Source organism: Anticarsia gemmatalis, chromosome 1, assembly GCF_050436995.1.
Source record: "Anticarsia gemmatalis isolate Benzon Research Colony breed Stoneville strain chromosome 1, ilAntGemm2 primary, whole genome shotgun sequence".
Classification (NCBI taxonomy): domain Eukaryota; kingdom Metazoa; phylum Arthropoda; class Insecta; order Lepidoptera; family Erebidae; genus Anticarsia; species Anticarsia gemmatalis.
The window spans coordinates 6,683,399-6,700,430 of record NC_134745.1 but is presented as its reverse complement, the minus strand read 5'-3'; the positions used below and the strand labels follow the sequence as shown (position 1 = coordinate 6,700,430).

General features: G+C 33.7%; 1 protein-coding gene across 1 annotated transcript in view; it reads left to right on the top strand.

The window, feature by feature from the left end:
- The first annotated feature begins 525 nt into the window (after positions 1–525).
- LOC142972969 (lachesin-like) overlaps positions 526–17,032 on the top strand; it is an 88,846-nt gene continuing 72,339 nt past the window's right edge. The window contains exon 1 of the mRNA XM_076114479.1: positions 526–762. The gene's annotated coding sequence lies outside the window, so the exon portion shown is untranslated. The remainder of the gene's footprint in view (positions 763–17,032) is intronic.

Below are 17,032 nucleotides of genomic sequence, written 5' to 3'. Positions count from 1 at the left end.
CAAGTTTGTTACGTGTACTTGCCATTTAGCTAAAGCCCGCCGGAGTCTGGATCTAATTATATCATGTAAGTGAACCAAACTTGTGTAATTTTAGGCTTTTAGCAGCATGCTATCACATTCTGTATCACGAAAATTATGCAGGAAGTTTCGAGCACTTTTAATAACCCTGTAAGTTGCATGCAAGTTCTACGGACATGAAATATTCAGGTGCTAACTCTATCCCTATGGGTCGCACCAGAATAGTTTCAGTTCTTTGAAACTTTGCTATGATAAAAACAATTAAAACTTGGGACACTAAGACCTAAAGTGAAAATGAGAAAGAGATTCTAACTTAATTTAAAAGTGAGAAAAACGGTGCCAATTAACAATATGACACTAGAGTAAGTTAAAAAGAGCGGGCGGAAGACAAAGCTCCCGTTACGCCCGTTATCCGTGTGAAAGCTCACAAGTTGCTGTTGTCTGTTGAGGGCCACTATGTACAGGCAAAGATTGTCTTGTCAAGAGCCGCCGCGCTCAGTGCTACGCGCCCCTTCGCTCTGGGCGGACGCTACGCCGCGTGCGCCCGTAGCGTACCTCTCGTACTCTCGTAGCGCATACGGACACTTCTACGAAAACTTTGGATCTTCAATCATAACTTTCTAAATACATGAACATTAGTTGCCATTTCTAAAGTTAAATTTAGTTTGTTTTGCAACAGTATTCAAGTGATAAATATTATTGAACATATTTTACGCAAGTGGGAACTTTTTTCTATTAGAATTCGTAAGTACTTTTACTATAATTTATAAAATTTTAAAATCAACTTAACGAGATTTATTGAATTAAGTGTATGTTTGATTTTATTTATTTATAAACTAATTTAAGTGTGACCCAGATTTTTTTACCATACCTGTAATCATACGTCTTATCATAATTCGTTAATTAACTACACTATAATAGCTATCCACTAAGTATGTAGGTCGTTATGGTCGATATTTTAATTAAGTAGTTCGGCATAGTCTTAAATGTAAACTAAAACCTGAGGAGGTTATCTTAAATATTTAGGTAACCTACTCGCTTAGTTTCCTTACTAAGTACTTATCACGTTATAATAATTAACAAGATAGTAACAAATCCTAAGAACCTGTATAATAAACAAAGAGAACGTTCGACGGCTCGAGCCGCACAATTTTATTCAAGCATCCTTTGTTGCGTCCCATTCACGTTGCTTTTGTCAAAATCGCTTTACCTCACCAGTTAGTAGGAGATGAAAGGAAAAATAATTAGTACAACGCTTTGTGGACTTAGAAGAATCTGCGTGTATTTTTCAAGGCTTTATGTCGTCGCGTTTCGACAGGCATGAATTATTTGAGTGTAAATAATACTTGAGTACAATGAAGTACTATTGATGGAGTACTATAATGGTCGAATACAATCGGGAACGTCTCGTATGTTTATTCGGGAAGAAAGGCATTGTGAGGCCTTTTCTCCTTGGTTTCGTCGTCACTTAGGTATTCATGGTTATAACGAGAATTGGTTGAACTATATTGATTACTGTTAGTTAGGTAAATTTTGCTGTTTAATAATTTTACCACGAATAACACTCTTAATCATTACAAAACGCTCTGGAAAGTTTTTTTTTTCTACCGTCTAACGTTTAGACCATCCACAGATTTGGTCACAAGCAAGCGGCACTGGCTTTTTTTGTAATACAGATCTTTTTCTCAGTATACTTTGTAGTATACTCGTACTGTCCGTAAAAGTGTATCTTCTATTTGCCTGAAAAATTTAACTTCTTAGTAAAAGTATATTTTTCAGTTAAAATAAATAAAGTAAGATAAAATCATTGTTCCAGCCTAAAAACTAACTACAGTGATATGTGATCAAAACTACCTAATAAGTTTCTATAAAAATATTGTAATAAATAAGATATTCAAATTAAAGTATGAAAAAAATTGAACTTGGAGGGGAGTTGATTGTTAATCCTTTTCTGAGAACCACATCTTAATAGCTCGTATTAATTTTAAAAATCTTTCCAAGCAAAAAATAACTTTGGAAATAGCAAATGAAAATTTCAATATTGAACATAATCCTCTAAACTGACAAACAAATATTAAATTAATGAAAATAATTTACTATATTTAGTGGAATTTCAGCACATAATCAAATTAATTACGAACCACAAACACAGTCATTGGATATTTTTATCTGTAAATGTTTATATTTTGAGTAATTAGAGTGAATTTTGTTAGTAGTTCGTTTGTTATTGAAACTAGTCGGAGTTTTGTTTGTCTGTTTGTAATGTACACAAACCACAAAGGACACTTTGCACATTAATGACTAACGGTTCGCATTTGAAAACTAAATTTTGCATAGAATACAACATTTTACATTCAAATATTAATTAAGCTTTGTAACTTTTATTTGTTTAAAGGATATATGTAAGTAGATATGTTCTGGATTGGAGTAAATTCTGACGTAAATCTGTAAAGATATCGCTAGTTTTATTAGTCTTACACTAAGGTTCACAGTGGAATTTTTTCATGTCACAGAATTTCTATTGAAAGATGAGCAATTTTTAATAATGAATTATGCCATTTTTTTTGTTTGATCCATGACAGTCAAACTGTTACGCATAGATCTCCTTTCTAACGAGAGGCTAGACTTTGAGTCCACCTCACTAACCAAGTGCCTGTTGGGTTAATTCCATTGATTCGAAATACTTTCATTAGGGCTTTAAATATCTATAAGTCCTTATAGTACCCACTAAATTACCCATTATAGATAACCTCAAACTAAAATAAAACTATCGCATAAAATCCCTATCTTCATCAGCAAAAACCGCACACGCCTAACATAACACAGCCGTCATCATAATACATATTATCCAACCATTACTCATCAATTATAACAGTACACTAAATACTACCGAACAGATACAAAAGCTGAATCAGGATTAAAACGACCCGTTACTCATCGTTCTCCCTTAATGCTGACTAAACATGTAAGATATATCTAAAACACCCATTTCAATATGGGCGTAAGTTAGAATACGGCTTCTTTTTCATTGCAGTTGTAAGCTTAGAAGTAAGGATTAATTAAGGTATTTTTTTTTGTTGAATTCTACCACAAAATGAAGGTTTTATATCTTAAAATAATGATACTAGAGAGGTCCCATAATTTTTATATTTTGTCGAGTGAAGAAGTGGATAAATCAACATACGCAAAAAAAACTTTCTTAACGTATAAATATTTGAGTATTTTTTAACACATAACACAGTATCAGAGAATCAAAATCATAAAAGATATATCTTTTTAAACAGTTTCACTACGAGACGAGTTTTTTTCGAGGCGTCCGTTGCTAGTTGCGCTCAGCGGTCGGTAAACGATCTGTGGGTTAAGTGACCCTTGGCGCGGTTATTCTAAAGATGGATGACCACATACTGGTATTTGAGCTGAGCGTCTCCGTGCTTCGAAGGGCACGTAAAAAGTCGGTCCTGGCTGTTGTCTACTAAGATTAGCATTAGATTAACAGCCGTTAAGCCATGTCAAAGGCCTCTCGGCGGCTTGAACAACTTTGACACTAGGTTGACCACTATCCATACGACAAACAAACAACAGTTTTGTTATTCTGTAAAGCGAGTATATTCCACTTATGCCTTTATATCTCATTATGTGCGATAACATTCAAGGTACACACAAAAGTCAACTACCGTCTCAAGAATTAATTACTCTTGCACAAGTCAGGAGCAGGGCTAACGACTTGAAAGTCTATTAATAAAATTTTAATAGTGCGATGCAACTTTATTAAGTTAAAACAATGAAGTGATTGTTGATTACATTATGCTTCAAGATTGATTGTGTTCTATTGAGAAGAATTTCTGAGTAAAAGACAGGCAAAGACACTTGCTTTTATAAACATGAAATCACGCCTGTTATACCTTAAGCTGTGCGCAGAGGTATATACATCCACATTTTGCTAATTAAGAACCTATTGCCATAATTATAATACCGGTCACATGCTTTCATTAAAAAAAAAGATGCTTACCTAAACAGTATCGCGATTACCAACTTTACAAATATCTATTTCAATCTAGCCTCGCACTAATATTGAACATTCTAAAATAGTCCCACTACTATTATATGCCTGTAACGCAATGACAAAGCATTAATCATAATCACAATGGTTCTTAATCGGGGTACTAAAAGCATTAAGCCTATCTTCGACATGTAATAAAAATCACAAGTCAATCCAATATAAAAAACAGTAAATGTAACATAAAAATCTTGATCCCCTACTATTATTGACTATCGACAATCGACTAAAACCGAGAAATTAAAATTAAAGAGTGCCATTGGAATAAATTATGTTCACTACATTTTAAATAACAAATTCTCGATATTCATTAGAACGAAATATAGAAAATCGCGCTACTGCAGCCCGTAAATACATTGCCGTATCGCCATCGAATATATTGAACGCAGGAACACTTTTTTCCTACTAACGTCAGGCACTGGGGACATATTATAAAGTGAATCAACACGTCCGATATCATACAAAAATAGATTAGACAGTTTTATTCTCAGCTGGCCAGTGAATGGTCAAGGTAAAGCCCAACTAGGCCAACACCAATAATAAACTTTTGTAAGAATAGTTTTGATATTATTTTACTGTATATTATTTATCAATGTTTGTTTTACTGCGTATTAAAATTATCGACCAAGTTGTACGTCGCGGGCACCCTCTGTCTGAGATTAAAAATATATGACAGTTATTTAAAACCGTAATGGTATTTATAATGTACATAGTATTCAGAAAACCACTCGAGCACTGTAGCTAAAAAAAATCATTTCACTTCTAAGATTTCCTTTGCAATGCTTATTCTCCGCTTGTTTTAAAACGCTTGAAGTTATTATTTTTTTCAAATAAGTTTTTAGGAGCCATTGGTTTTGACCAAAGCCTGTGAGGAATAATATTCCACTAAGTAAATGCACTAAATTTGGACTTCAAACCGTAGTATGCTTTAATTTTCTAATAATGCAACCCTATATTGTGTAGGGCATTAAAACGGGTTGCCTACGGCTACGCAACTGACTGAGTTGATTAGCCCGACTTATTTGATTTAGAACCAGTAGTCGAACAAAGTTACTTGCTGTATTTCTGATATTATTCGTCCATTTGTACACTAATTAGTGTTTATGCATCTATAAATATGACTTTTGTGAGAGTACAGTAACATAAATAAGGAAGAGGTTTTCATTTCCTTGCGAAATTGTTTTTTATGCAGATGAAGATGTTTATCGATTACTTGAAGACACGTAGACTTATTTTGAAAATTCTTTTGTTTGAATATTTAGAAAAAATGGTGCTATTATCAATTAATGTATACTTTTAATTTTATAACTACAAATGTTCTAATTTACACGTTTATTAACACGTTACTTTTAATTATATACAAGATTTCGCTTTAAATTTCTCCTTCATTTCCAGAGAGCTGGTTCATTATTATTGTACCGAAAAGCTCTCAAAACTCACCACAATTTAGCAGCTGCTCTTTAGCAGTTTAAACTCTCCGTTTAGCGCAGAATCAAAGGGCTCAAGTACAACGCATCGCTGCTTAATTTGCACTGAGTATACTAAACACCGTAGAGTGTTAGCGGTGCATACATTATCTTACCTGTCGTGGCCAGACTTGGGTAAACTTACATGTGAGACACGTGTAACATTATCCATACAAATACAGTCCATACGGGGATGAATAATGTTGACTAAGCTAGCGAATAAAGCTGCCGTGATATGATAACTATGGAAGGAAAAAATATGTTTACTTCAACTTTACATGAGTATACTTTGTAAATGTTAGGAAGCATATTTCTTTTCTATGTCACTTGAGTCCTATTGATGTAGTCATTGACTCGTACTGTTACGCGCGTAGGCTTAAGTTTACTTTGATATATTTGATAGATCGGCATAACCGATAAACCTTTTTATACTATAAATAGAAGAAGAACATGCGTCACAAAAAAATCTATGTGAAAACCGAAATATTTATACACGCATATATGCATATTTAGTCCTTAAATGTCGAAAACTAATAATAACTCTCAAGTCTCACATAATAAGATCCTTAAAAAAACACGTATATAACGGACGGGAATGACAGATTAGTTAAAAACAATATTCGTTATATAAAAATATCGACTGCAATGCGCTTGCAGGTATATTATTATTTGACCAACTATACAAAAGTACTATCTACAGAATATAATGAGAGTACGTAATCATAGTCCACTCGTCAAAGCATAAAGTAATTATTGAGTTCGAGGAAATAATATAAACGCTTATGTTTCTCTGAAGGCTAACATTGTATTAATTTATTGACACAACAAATAGATCGATATAATAAGCAAGTTACGCGTTTCTAAGTAATACACAGAATAAGCATTATTTAGTGCAGGTATTCCATAGATGGGTGACCGGTAAGCTGTATTTTAGCTAAGCGTCTTCTACAACCGAATGCAATAACAGTCGTTTAGAAAAGACCAACATATAATCGGTTTAAAAATCTTTGACAGTGTGAACCAGATTTACCACATATACAAGAAGATATAATTGAGCTGGAACCTTCGAGATTGTTCTAGAAAGTTCATAAAAAACACTGTATTGAGTTATGAGTTTGAAAATCATAAAATATTCGACAATAAAGAGACAAACCGCAAGCTAATGAAATTAATTATGATAATTTTCATCCGAATCTGTTGGTTTAATTTGAGTTTAAAACAATATTTGCTTTAGTAAGCTTTTATCTGATTATGAAACGAGTCATTATTGTTGTAACTTCTATGAAAACGGTATCTTCAGTACTCCAGATTGTACTGGTAAGTCGGAAAACTTAATAATACATTTTATTTCCACCGACCATCTGTAAATTTTTTTGGTTTAATATAAAACAATTACATCCACAAGCGTTGAATGAAATGTATGTATAAATCACGAAACGCCGTAATTCGGATGTATATTTTAAAAATTTAGGCACTATGATATTTTATTGTGCACATATCGAATGAAAGCTTTCATATTTTCAATTATTATTAATCCACAAAAATGTATCACGCAAATTTTATTTTTGTGCGAATAAAACAGTACAACGGGAAATATCAGCAGCGAATCGAACTATAAACTGAATTTATCCATTTATGACGTCATCAATCAAGATTTCAACCAAACTGGTATGTTTTAGCAATAAAACTATGATAATCCGACCGAATAACACAAGTACATCCACAAATCACTTGGCTAACAATTAAATTATAGCATAAAGAAACAAGCAACATGTTACTTTGATTAGTTTCTTGTATGTGTGCATGCGTTTTCTATGTGTGCGATTTTGATTCTGTGATGTGTATGTGTGCGTGTGAATGCGTGTCTTTGTTATGTGTGCAAAAGTGTGCATGCGTTCTGTCTATATGTGTGTACATGTTTGGAGGTGCGTGTGTGCGTTTATATTTGTAGTAAAGTAGTTTGATAATGAGTGTGTGCGTGTCCTGAAAGTTTGCACCCTCGGTTTCTCCTTGAGTAATTACCATACGATCAATTCTTGTTGTGTAGGTGGTTTAGGAAAAAGGTATTTGGTGGTGTTAAGTTTTGGTGATAGTGTTATTGACCTTTATCGATGTGCATTGTTCTTCTTGGTCTTATTTTTATCGTTAAGTGCAGCTTATTAGTCAAAAGAATTCTATAAATACGTTTTTATTATGTTTATTTTGACATAACTTTAAAACAGCGCACTAAGTTAAGGACAGGGTCTAGTATAAAAGCATAATTATTATTAATGCAATAACGGGCAATAAGAATTCATATAAATATACTTAATCTCTCATTTTCAAAAGCCTTAAAAGTCCATGTTTTGCAAAAAAGCAAAGTATATGTACCGAAATAATAAGCAAATATTTTGATTGTATAGAATTTACGTTTTAAATTGAAATAAAATATTCCGCACCGAGGGTTTGTGTTGTCAGCAAATAATAGAATGTCCCATCGCCCCCCATGGGGGTCGTTACAGGCGACTGGGGCCCATCGGGAGGGGCCCACCTGTACACCCGCTAATAACATGTCTTGTCGAACACCGTTATTCGACCCAAAGGAAATGTTTTATGTTATTTATTGAAGAACTCCAAATAAAAACATTTGATGCTGTTTTTAAACGATTATTTTAATTTTTCTGTTGATTTTTTACACTTAAAAATATTCATCATATATAGAGACTAGACTTTGCTTAACACGGATTTGCTTTCATAGAGTGGTATTGGTCTACGTTACAATAACTTCTACTAAACTCAAATTATTTAGCAATTTTATCTTATACCATCATTATGGTTGAATTTCCATATAATACATGTCGATAACAACACTTTTAAACATTTAAATTATACACGCTTCTAAAAAAAATAAGAACTACCCAATAGATATTCAATCCGAACCTCACGATCGGCGGATACGACACTATCAATAAGCAGTCGATAGACGTAACGAACACAGAATAGCAGTATTGTTTATCTTCTAAATAAATCTTCTTTTTTATTATTCTAGTAGCTAACTCTCCTTTCTTAAATCGAGTTTTCTAAAGCCAATTATACTATACAACTCAAGACAACACGGTACAAAGTAAATCAAAACATTTATCTTGGTTATTCCTTACCTGTTTCAATAAGTAAACCTTTCTGTGGCTATATTTTACTATCCGATGTTTTCAGACCGCTGAAGAAAAATACAACGCAAAAAGAAATTTTCCTTAGAACTTACTTCTGGAGAAACAACGTATTTAGATTTAAAATCTAAATCGTACTTTATTTACATGCTTAAGTTATTAATCTCACCAGGAAAATAAGTTGGTAACTATGTGAAAATAACCTGAGTTTTAACATATTTCACAAACAGGTCCTTAATTAAAAAGATCACGTTTATTCTTTCAAAGCTAACATTAGTGTTCAATAACAAAGAGATTTTGAACGAACTTTTTTGGACGTGCATATATTATTTTCAGACTAGCTTAAAAAGATCAAATCAACTGAAACAGTTCGTTGCTCAACGGACATGCATTCAAGGTTTTTTTTGCTCCAAAATTTTAATGTAAACAAAGCATCTCTAGTCTATTTATACAAAGTTAAAAATAAAACCTTTTATAGCTCCTAATGTGTACTTCTCTTCCATATTACTTTTTATATTGTCAATAACCGAATATCAACTTACCTTAACCTTAATAACGGCGAAGACGTTCAACCCAGAGCCACTCGAAAAGCCACACGAGATAAAAAAATAACCCTGAAACGCCGATACAAACATTACACTATACATAAAAGGTTGGATACCCCGGAAGGGACGCGTGCTCAGGGCGGCAGATAAGTGAAGAAAGTGTCGAAGGGCTGTCTATGTCGTCACACTATCTGGCGCGCGCAGTCATTAACGGCGGTGTTGTTGTCCGAACTTATTATCGTTTAATTTATGACCACACATTACCGCTTAAGGCGCCATTAAGCCGCTCCGGGAAAGACCCCGGGAATAAATAAACCGGGAAAGTTCACATGATGAACACCCCTAACTCGTTTCGCTGAGCGCCTCAGCACGTGCAATCGTTAATTTCGCCCGTCACAGATCATAAACTGTTTATTGTTTTCTATTAGCCGTACCAAGTTTCATAATTTATTTTAATGTTTTGTGTTACTTGATGGCTATACAAAGTGCTCTGCTTGACGATTTAATGGAGAAATTAAATTATATTTAGAAACCTTTCATGTTCATTTTTATAGCTCTCTATATATATTTCCTCGTATTTTTCAAAAAATGTTTGATGTCATGTTTCAAAAGGACAATCATAAACCTCTCGCGTCGGAATTATTGAGTCTCCCTCAGTATATTTTTATATGTAAAATTGGTCAACGCCTCTAGTATGTCAAAAGGTGTTTGGCTTAAAGACAATACATTTTTTCGGTTAAGCAAAGGCTTAGACAAAAAATCCAAATGAGGATATCAAACAATACTAAATTAGTACAGAAACAATACACACAATATATTAATCAAAATCGAGTTTTCGATAATATATCATAAATCGATTACAATCGCTAAAAGGTAATTGAGCATCTAATATACATTCAAATTTGAATGTGGAACACAGGATACACGTGTTCATGAAAATCCGATACCGATTCGACTCACAAACTCGAAACTCGAATAGTCTTTCAACATTAAGAAAAATACGTACGTTTATATACTTTTTTGTACAAATACGTGTTTACGAAGCACGTAGCAGCCAGTAACAATATCATTGAGCTGAGAAGCTGAGATCCACAAAAAGTTAGGACAAACGATGCCGAGGCGCCCCTTAATAGGAAGTTAATTGAATTTGTTACTGCTTATAGGAAAGGGATCTTCGTTTGCCGGGCGCTTATTGGTAGTGTTGCGACTATAATCAATAAGAGTGTAGTGGGGCGTTTATTTTTTAATAGATTTGCGTTCTAGCAATACTGTCGTTTATTGTATCTGATAATATATCTTGGTAATAAATAGCTCGACATGACAGTAGTGAATGAAAAATGAGGCAAATCGATTGTGCAATTCTAAGATATCTTTAAACGTGCATCCATCTTCTTAACCCTGTTATACAAACAATCGTGTATTTAATCAATAAATCTACACACACACACACTATATACTATTTACATCCACCGGCGTGGATAAAGTCATAGCGCCGTGACCATGCGAATGAAATACAAAACGCAATACCCACAGGAGACACTGCCAGACGCCAGCGCACTGTGACGATACATACATACATACATACATACATAGATACATAATACACATATGTAAAGGTCCTACAGTTCTACACACTTTCCGAACAAAACTCGTCTGATTCTACAATTTTAACAATCCTATTTTGCATCAGAAAGTGTCTCATTTGAGATGGAACGGTTTTTGCTCCCTTTTTAAATTGTTTCAGCTAGTGTAACGATCACAAATCGCTTGAACTCGAGTAGTTTTATCTTCGATTTTTTAATGGGAATGTTCCTCTAGTGTGTGTAGTTGGAACTATTTAATGAAGGATTCTGAATTTAACTATAATGTTTTACATCTTAACGGTTTTATTACTTCACTAGCTGACCCGCGCAACTTCGCTTGCGTCACATGAGAGAGAATGGGTAAACATTTTCCCCGTTTTGGTAAAAAAATTAACTGGTACTCTGCTCCTATTCGTCGTAGCGTGATGATATAACCTTCCTCAATAAAGGGGCTATCTAACACTGAAAGAATTTTTCAAATCTGACCCGTAGTTCCTGAGATTAGCGCGTTCAAAGAAACAAACAAACAAACAAGCTCTTCAGCTTTATAATATTAGTATAGATGTATTGGTTAATGGATATTTTTTTTTATTGTATCCAAATATTTGCTCATACAAATAGCATTATATTGTTTGTGTGTTTGTTTTACGCTGTCTATAGGTAAAGTCCATAAAGTCTAGACAGACAAGCAATGCTGTCTGGACTTTAGAGTAGTTGAAGAATTTATCACGTTACCTGATATACATTACTAACTACCTATGTGCATTCAAAGCACATTACTAGTTCATCAGCGCAATGTATCTATCCATCATATCATTCAACACGCTATATAAATAGTTCGTCCATATTTTGAAAACAAATATCGTAATAAAAGTTGATGTTTCTAACTATTCTGGGAAATGTTTCAATAAAACTGTTTTTGGATTTGATGTTGTACTATATAAACCGCAATGCAGTGATGTTTCCAAAGTATTCTGGGAAAAAAGTTCTAAAAAAACAACTTTTCTAAATGCAAAAATGATATTCCTATAAAACTTTAATTTGCTATAAGATTTTTGTAACGGTGACTCATGTATGTTATATTGCTTAGTCTATGTTCAGCTTTAGCTTCTGTTTTTGACTATTCTTGTTGGTCTGGTTTACCAATTTGCTAAACCGGCTTATAAATCACATATTATTAAAATATATGTGTGCGCCCAATACACAAATCCGTTTCATAATACTTGTGTAAAAAGAGTTATAGTAAGCATCATTGTATGTCTTCGCATTAGCACTGTACTTATAGTCGTAATAAAACTGGATCAGCAGTTTCCGAGATACAAGGAGAAAGGAATATATAATCGCTACAAACACAAAACCATCGCTAAATCCTTTAAACAATTCAAAACTCACAGCCACGTTTCAATTTTCAAACATAAATAAATTGTAAAGATAGTTTCTCCGCGAAGCATACGAGCCTTTGGCATACATAACAAGCCAACTGCTGCCAAAATTTAAAAGCCACACTTTGAATGAAACGTACGATATAAATCTCCCAATAATATTTCCATTCTTTCTTATGTTGGGACGCAATTACTGAAGAAGTTTATGATAATTTGTAGTTGCGTAAATTATTGCGACGGACAGATATTTTGTCTCTTGAGACGGTTTCTATAATAACTGTCATCAATAATTGACTTGAAAATTGTACAGCGCCTCTAGCGTGTGAATCAGGAACTAATTTGACGTGAAAATCCAAAAAAAAGTAAAAAATAATATTTGATTGATACTCAGTTGAAAATAATTGTGCTATCGCATAGTGTTGAGTCCACTCTTTAGTTTTAAAAGTAAAAAAGTTTCCTCTAATAAATTCTAATTGAACGTCAAAGTGAAATTGTCAGGGTACTCTGAACTTTATAAAAGTTTGTAATTAATTTTTCGTCACTAAAGGCCCAACACTATCCGAAAGCAATTTAGTTGACAAACAAGGTCTTAGTTTAGCCTTAGAACGTATTTCGGAGAATACCTTAACATAGTTTGACAAACAATTTTGTATTGGGAGCGAAGGACAAAATGCTACAACACTTCCTCAACCGTTTCTTATGGTATAGACTCGAGACCCTCATACGCATGTTTGCGGGACCCGTATACATATTGTTACGCTGGAGGTCGAGACCCTCGGTTTAAAGTGAACCCCCTCGCGCAAACATCACATGATGAGTTGACTCATTTTCAGAAGTTTCGTATACGAATGTAGGACGTTCGCTCTATATTTTGAAGCAAAATATATTTACGTAAAAAATCGAATAGGTTTGGATAAATACTGTCTAACACACTGGCTAAACACAATCTGTGACACGGCGATTTTTATTTTGTATGAAACAAAAAAAAAATCATCGTGTCACAGATACCTAACAACAATATCATAATATCACGCAAGTTTGTGTACGATTCTCTTTTGCTACTTAGATTAAAAAAATCCTAAACAGTGCACTTATAATAATTGTAGCAAAACACAAAACTAATTATTAAACGTTCATTACCAATACTTAATTTCATCCCTTTAAACAAAGCAGATAATGAGTGAAACAAACAAAAGATGAGTTGATATATTGTTCGCGATAAAAACCAAACTAAAAAAGTATTCACAGTGTGGAACGGAATCGCTAATGCATTCGCCTGTTTTCTTTTTACTCCTAGCGTTTTTTACTTTCAAAATGTACTATTTTTTCCGGCGGCGCTTGATAATAAATTGTTTGCGATTAACCGCAGTACATTCTAAGCCTTAAATAAACTCGCAAGCCTTAATAATGAGCTCTTGAGTCAGACTATCAAGAATTTAAAGACTTTATTCATTTAATGAATTGAGTGTCAAGTCTGTCTCGTATTCAACAATGTCGCTTGCTGCTATTAGAACAAACGTTTGTGATTATAATTTTTCTGGGCAACGAAAAACAGCAGTGTATAGTAAAGTTAAGTCATACCCGCAGCACACGATCAATTGTAAGTTTGCTGAAATGGAATTTAAAGAACTCCTAGGCTAGCAATTTCCTCGCAATGTTTGCCATCATCGTAAAAGTATGTAATGTCTATATTTTATTCGACTAACCCGTTCACGATCGTAAATAAAACCCACTGAAGCATGTTTCCGAAGTATTTGCTTAGGCATTATGGATTATTTTCGTTTTACTGTAGAGTCGCACCAAAACTTACGACGTCATGAAATAGTGGAAAAAATTTAGATTCCATAGTCATATCAGACATTAAATATGATTATTTGACATGTTTCAATTTATTCATCATACTCATACACAGCAAAATGCACTTTCCCTTACACACTTAAGTTATTTTTGCAAAATATTCAAAACGCATGAAGAAGTAAATTACATAACACAGAAAAATATGCCCTATGAGACATGTTATTAAGATCCGATTTCGTCTGTCAGGATCGGTGATCAGGTACTTACCCAAAGAGAGTCCGATACAGAGTAGAATTTCTTCCGTGGGCAGTAGGGCGCAATTTGGCGCGTTAAGGTAGGGAAGATTACCTAGACAAGCGGGGGACGATAAGCGGCCTGTCGTTACAGAGGTTGTCGTAGACCCTCAAAATATAAACATGGTCCAGATGTTGTAGATAAGCGACGAGAGCTTTTTGGCCTAATGGCAGATTACTTGAGTCGAATATGTTGCGTGCCTACCCCCTGATGTCATGACTTATTGAATGGAAAATATCTTAAGATCTGATAAAGCTAAAGAGGTTCGCGTTCGCCGCGTGTCATGGAAATTGACAGCGATTGCGATGCTCATACGTGTAAATATGGGGCGCTATTTATACCACCTTCGAAAGGGAACTTTTGAATTGAGTTATTATATTTTGTTGTACATTTACATATCTTTGAATCTCTTTTGCATCATCCAAAAGAGTTTGTTTATTCTTTAAATGCAGTAGAACTGAATCAAAGTATTGATATGATAGTACATTTATTTAAAGTCTATAACACCGCATAACCAAAAAACTAAACTTTCTAAAATCAAAATGTACTGTACATTCCTTATTAAATAAAGAAATAAAAATTAAAATACCAAGATTTTAACAGTTGTAATTAATAAAATCGGGTACTGGTTGAGTATAAAAAATATGAAGATGTATACTAAGCAAGTTTCTGAAGAATTGTCTTTATTCGTAATCGTTTCTTCTACGAAAATATTAATTAAACTTCAATATAAATGTTCACCGTTGCATTCATTTATTCGCCTCATCAAAGACCACTATTGAATAAGGATTGTTCTTCCCAGAACCACTAACTACGAAACTTTCTAAGGCGATTACTTCCTTGATCACCTTTCTTGGAAGGTGAAGCAGTTATGCAGTTTGTAGCGCATCAACATTACTAATGAAGTTCATTGATCTATTACGAATTTACAATTGATGATGACATTGCAGAACGCATGGATTTTAGTCTGTTTAACGCAAGCCTTGTCCCGACGGTTACAAACATATTGAAAAAAGATTTATCCTATTTACTAAACTTTAACCAAATAACCTATTATTATGCGCTTATGTTCAAAATCAAATCATTTATTCATATAGGTTAAGTATTATTAAGTAAGTACTGACACATAGGATAGTCACAGAGAGAATTTACCGCCATTTGAAAGGTAAGGATTTTTATATTAATTCCGTTTAAATAAGAATACCTCAAACAAATAAGAGTACCTACCTGACAAAAACATAATTTTGGCGAAAAAAAACCAAAACCATTAATTTAATTTAAAAACTAGCATCCTATTTACTCAAAAGCCATGTCCATTTCACAAACATGCATGACATTTCCACAAAAATACAGAGAAAATGCATTAAAAATTACAAGTAACTGTGTTACATCAAATTAAAAGTCCATTTTTATCTCGACGGTGCTTGTAGCACTTCATTGTTATGCATACACCCATCCAGTGACGTCATATCCGCTACAGACATCGTGTCGGACATTGCTTGTCTAAAACAATGTAAAACATATTTTTTGTACTTTCCTTCATTATTTTATTCATGAAGGCCTGTTTACGCTGTAAATCGATTGTTTACATTCGTTTAATTACTTGATATAGGTTTATGGAAAGGGCGATTGTTATTTTTTATTGTTTCAGTTAACTGAAAGGGTTATCCATGAAACTTGTATTTGATGAATCTTGTTGAATTCTATTTTTTCGTAGCTACGCTCAATACAATATGTTTTGTTTAGAGCCTATGTGAATAAAAATTCTGTACAGAGAACGAAAAACGAAACAATATCTCTATGAAATAAAATGGTCTTTCAATTTCGATAGTAAGGTTAACATACGTAAATAATAGGTACGAGATATGTGGATGTATAGATGTATGTATGTTTGTTACTCTTACACGAAAACACCACTGAACGGATTTTAATTAATTTTGGTTCAATGATAGTTTTTTGCCCGGTTTAAGATATAGGATATTTTTTATCCCGGGAAATATTTTCAGCTAGTCGATGAATATTTATAAAAGGTTCATATATGTACATTCGATAGATTTAAACCAAGTAAGCATCAAACAGAGTAAATTAGCTCGTTCCCGCAAACTTCCTGATTCCGTTATCAGACCGCATTAATCACGAACATAACGAGATTCTTTGAATCTCGCCTATTGACAACTGAAACTAGCTTATTCAGAATTAACTCGGTAGTAACGGTTCTCTCTAGGACATTTTTATATTAGAAATGTATGTTGAATAAATGTAAACCGGGTATTTACATCCTAAAAAAACTCAGAAGAACCTCAGTTATGAATCCAACAAGGCCTTGGTTTCAATGTTGTCTGAGCTTCTCATTAAATATTTTTTGTAGTTTGTTTTAATCTCGCCCTAAATAAGCTTTATTCCTGTTCGTATCTAGACCTTCAATTCCTAAAACTTTAACGTAAATTAGTCAACAACGATCAAACAATCTTTTATCCACAAAAACACCTTTCATGTAGTAACAACGACAAATAACTTGTTCCCACTTAGCCCCAACCCTTACAATACGGACAAGATGTTAACGACCTATCCTTATTACAAACAACCACTAATCCGAAAAGAAAGTGCTCATACTTGTAATCCAGGCAGTTTTCCCAAACATTCTTCGGGCATAGTCTGCATAACTCACACTCCGTCGGCACGCGTCCGCGTATTTTTTGTAACGTTGAAACTCTTGGTATGTACTACTTGCCTGGTACACAAAG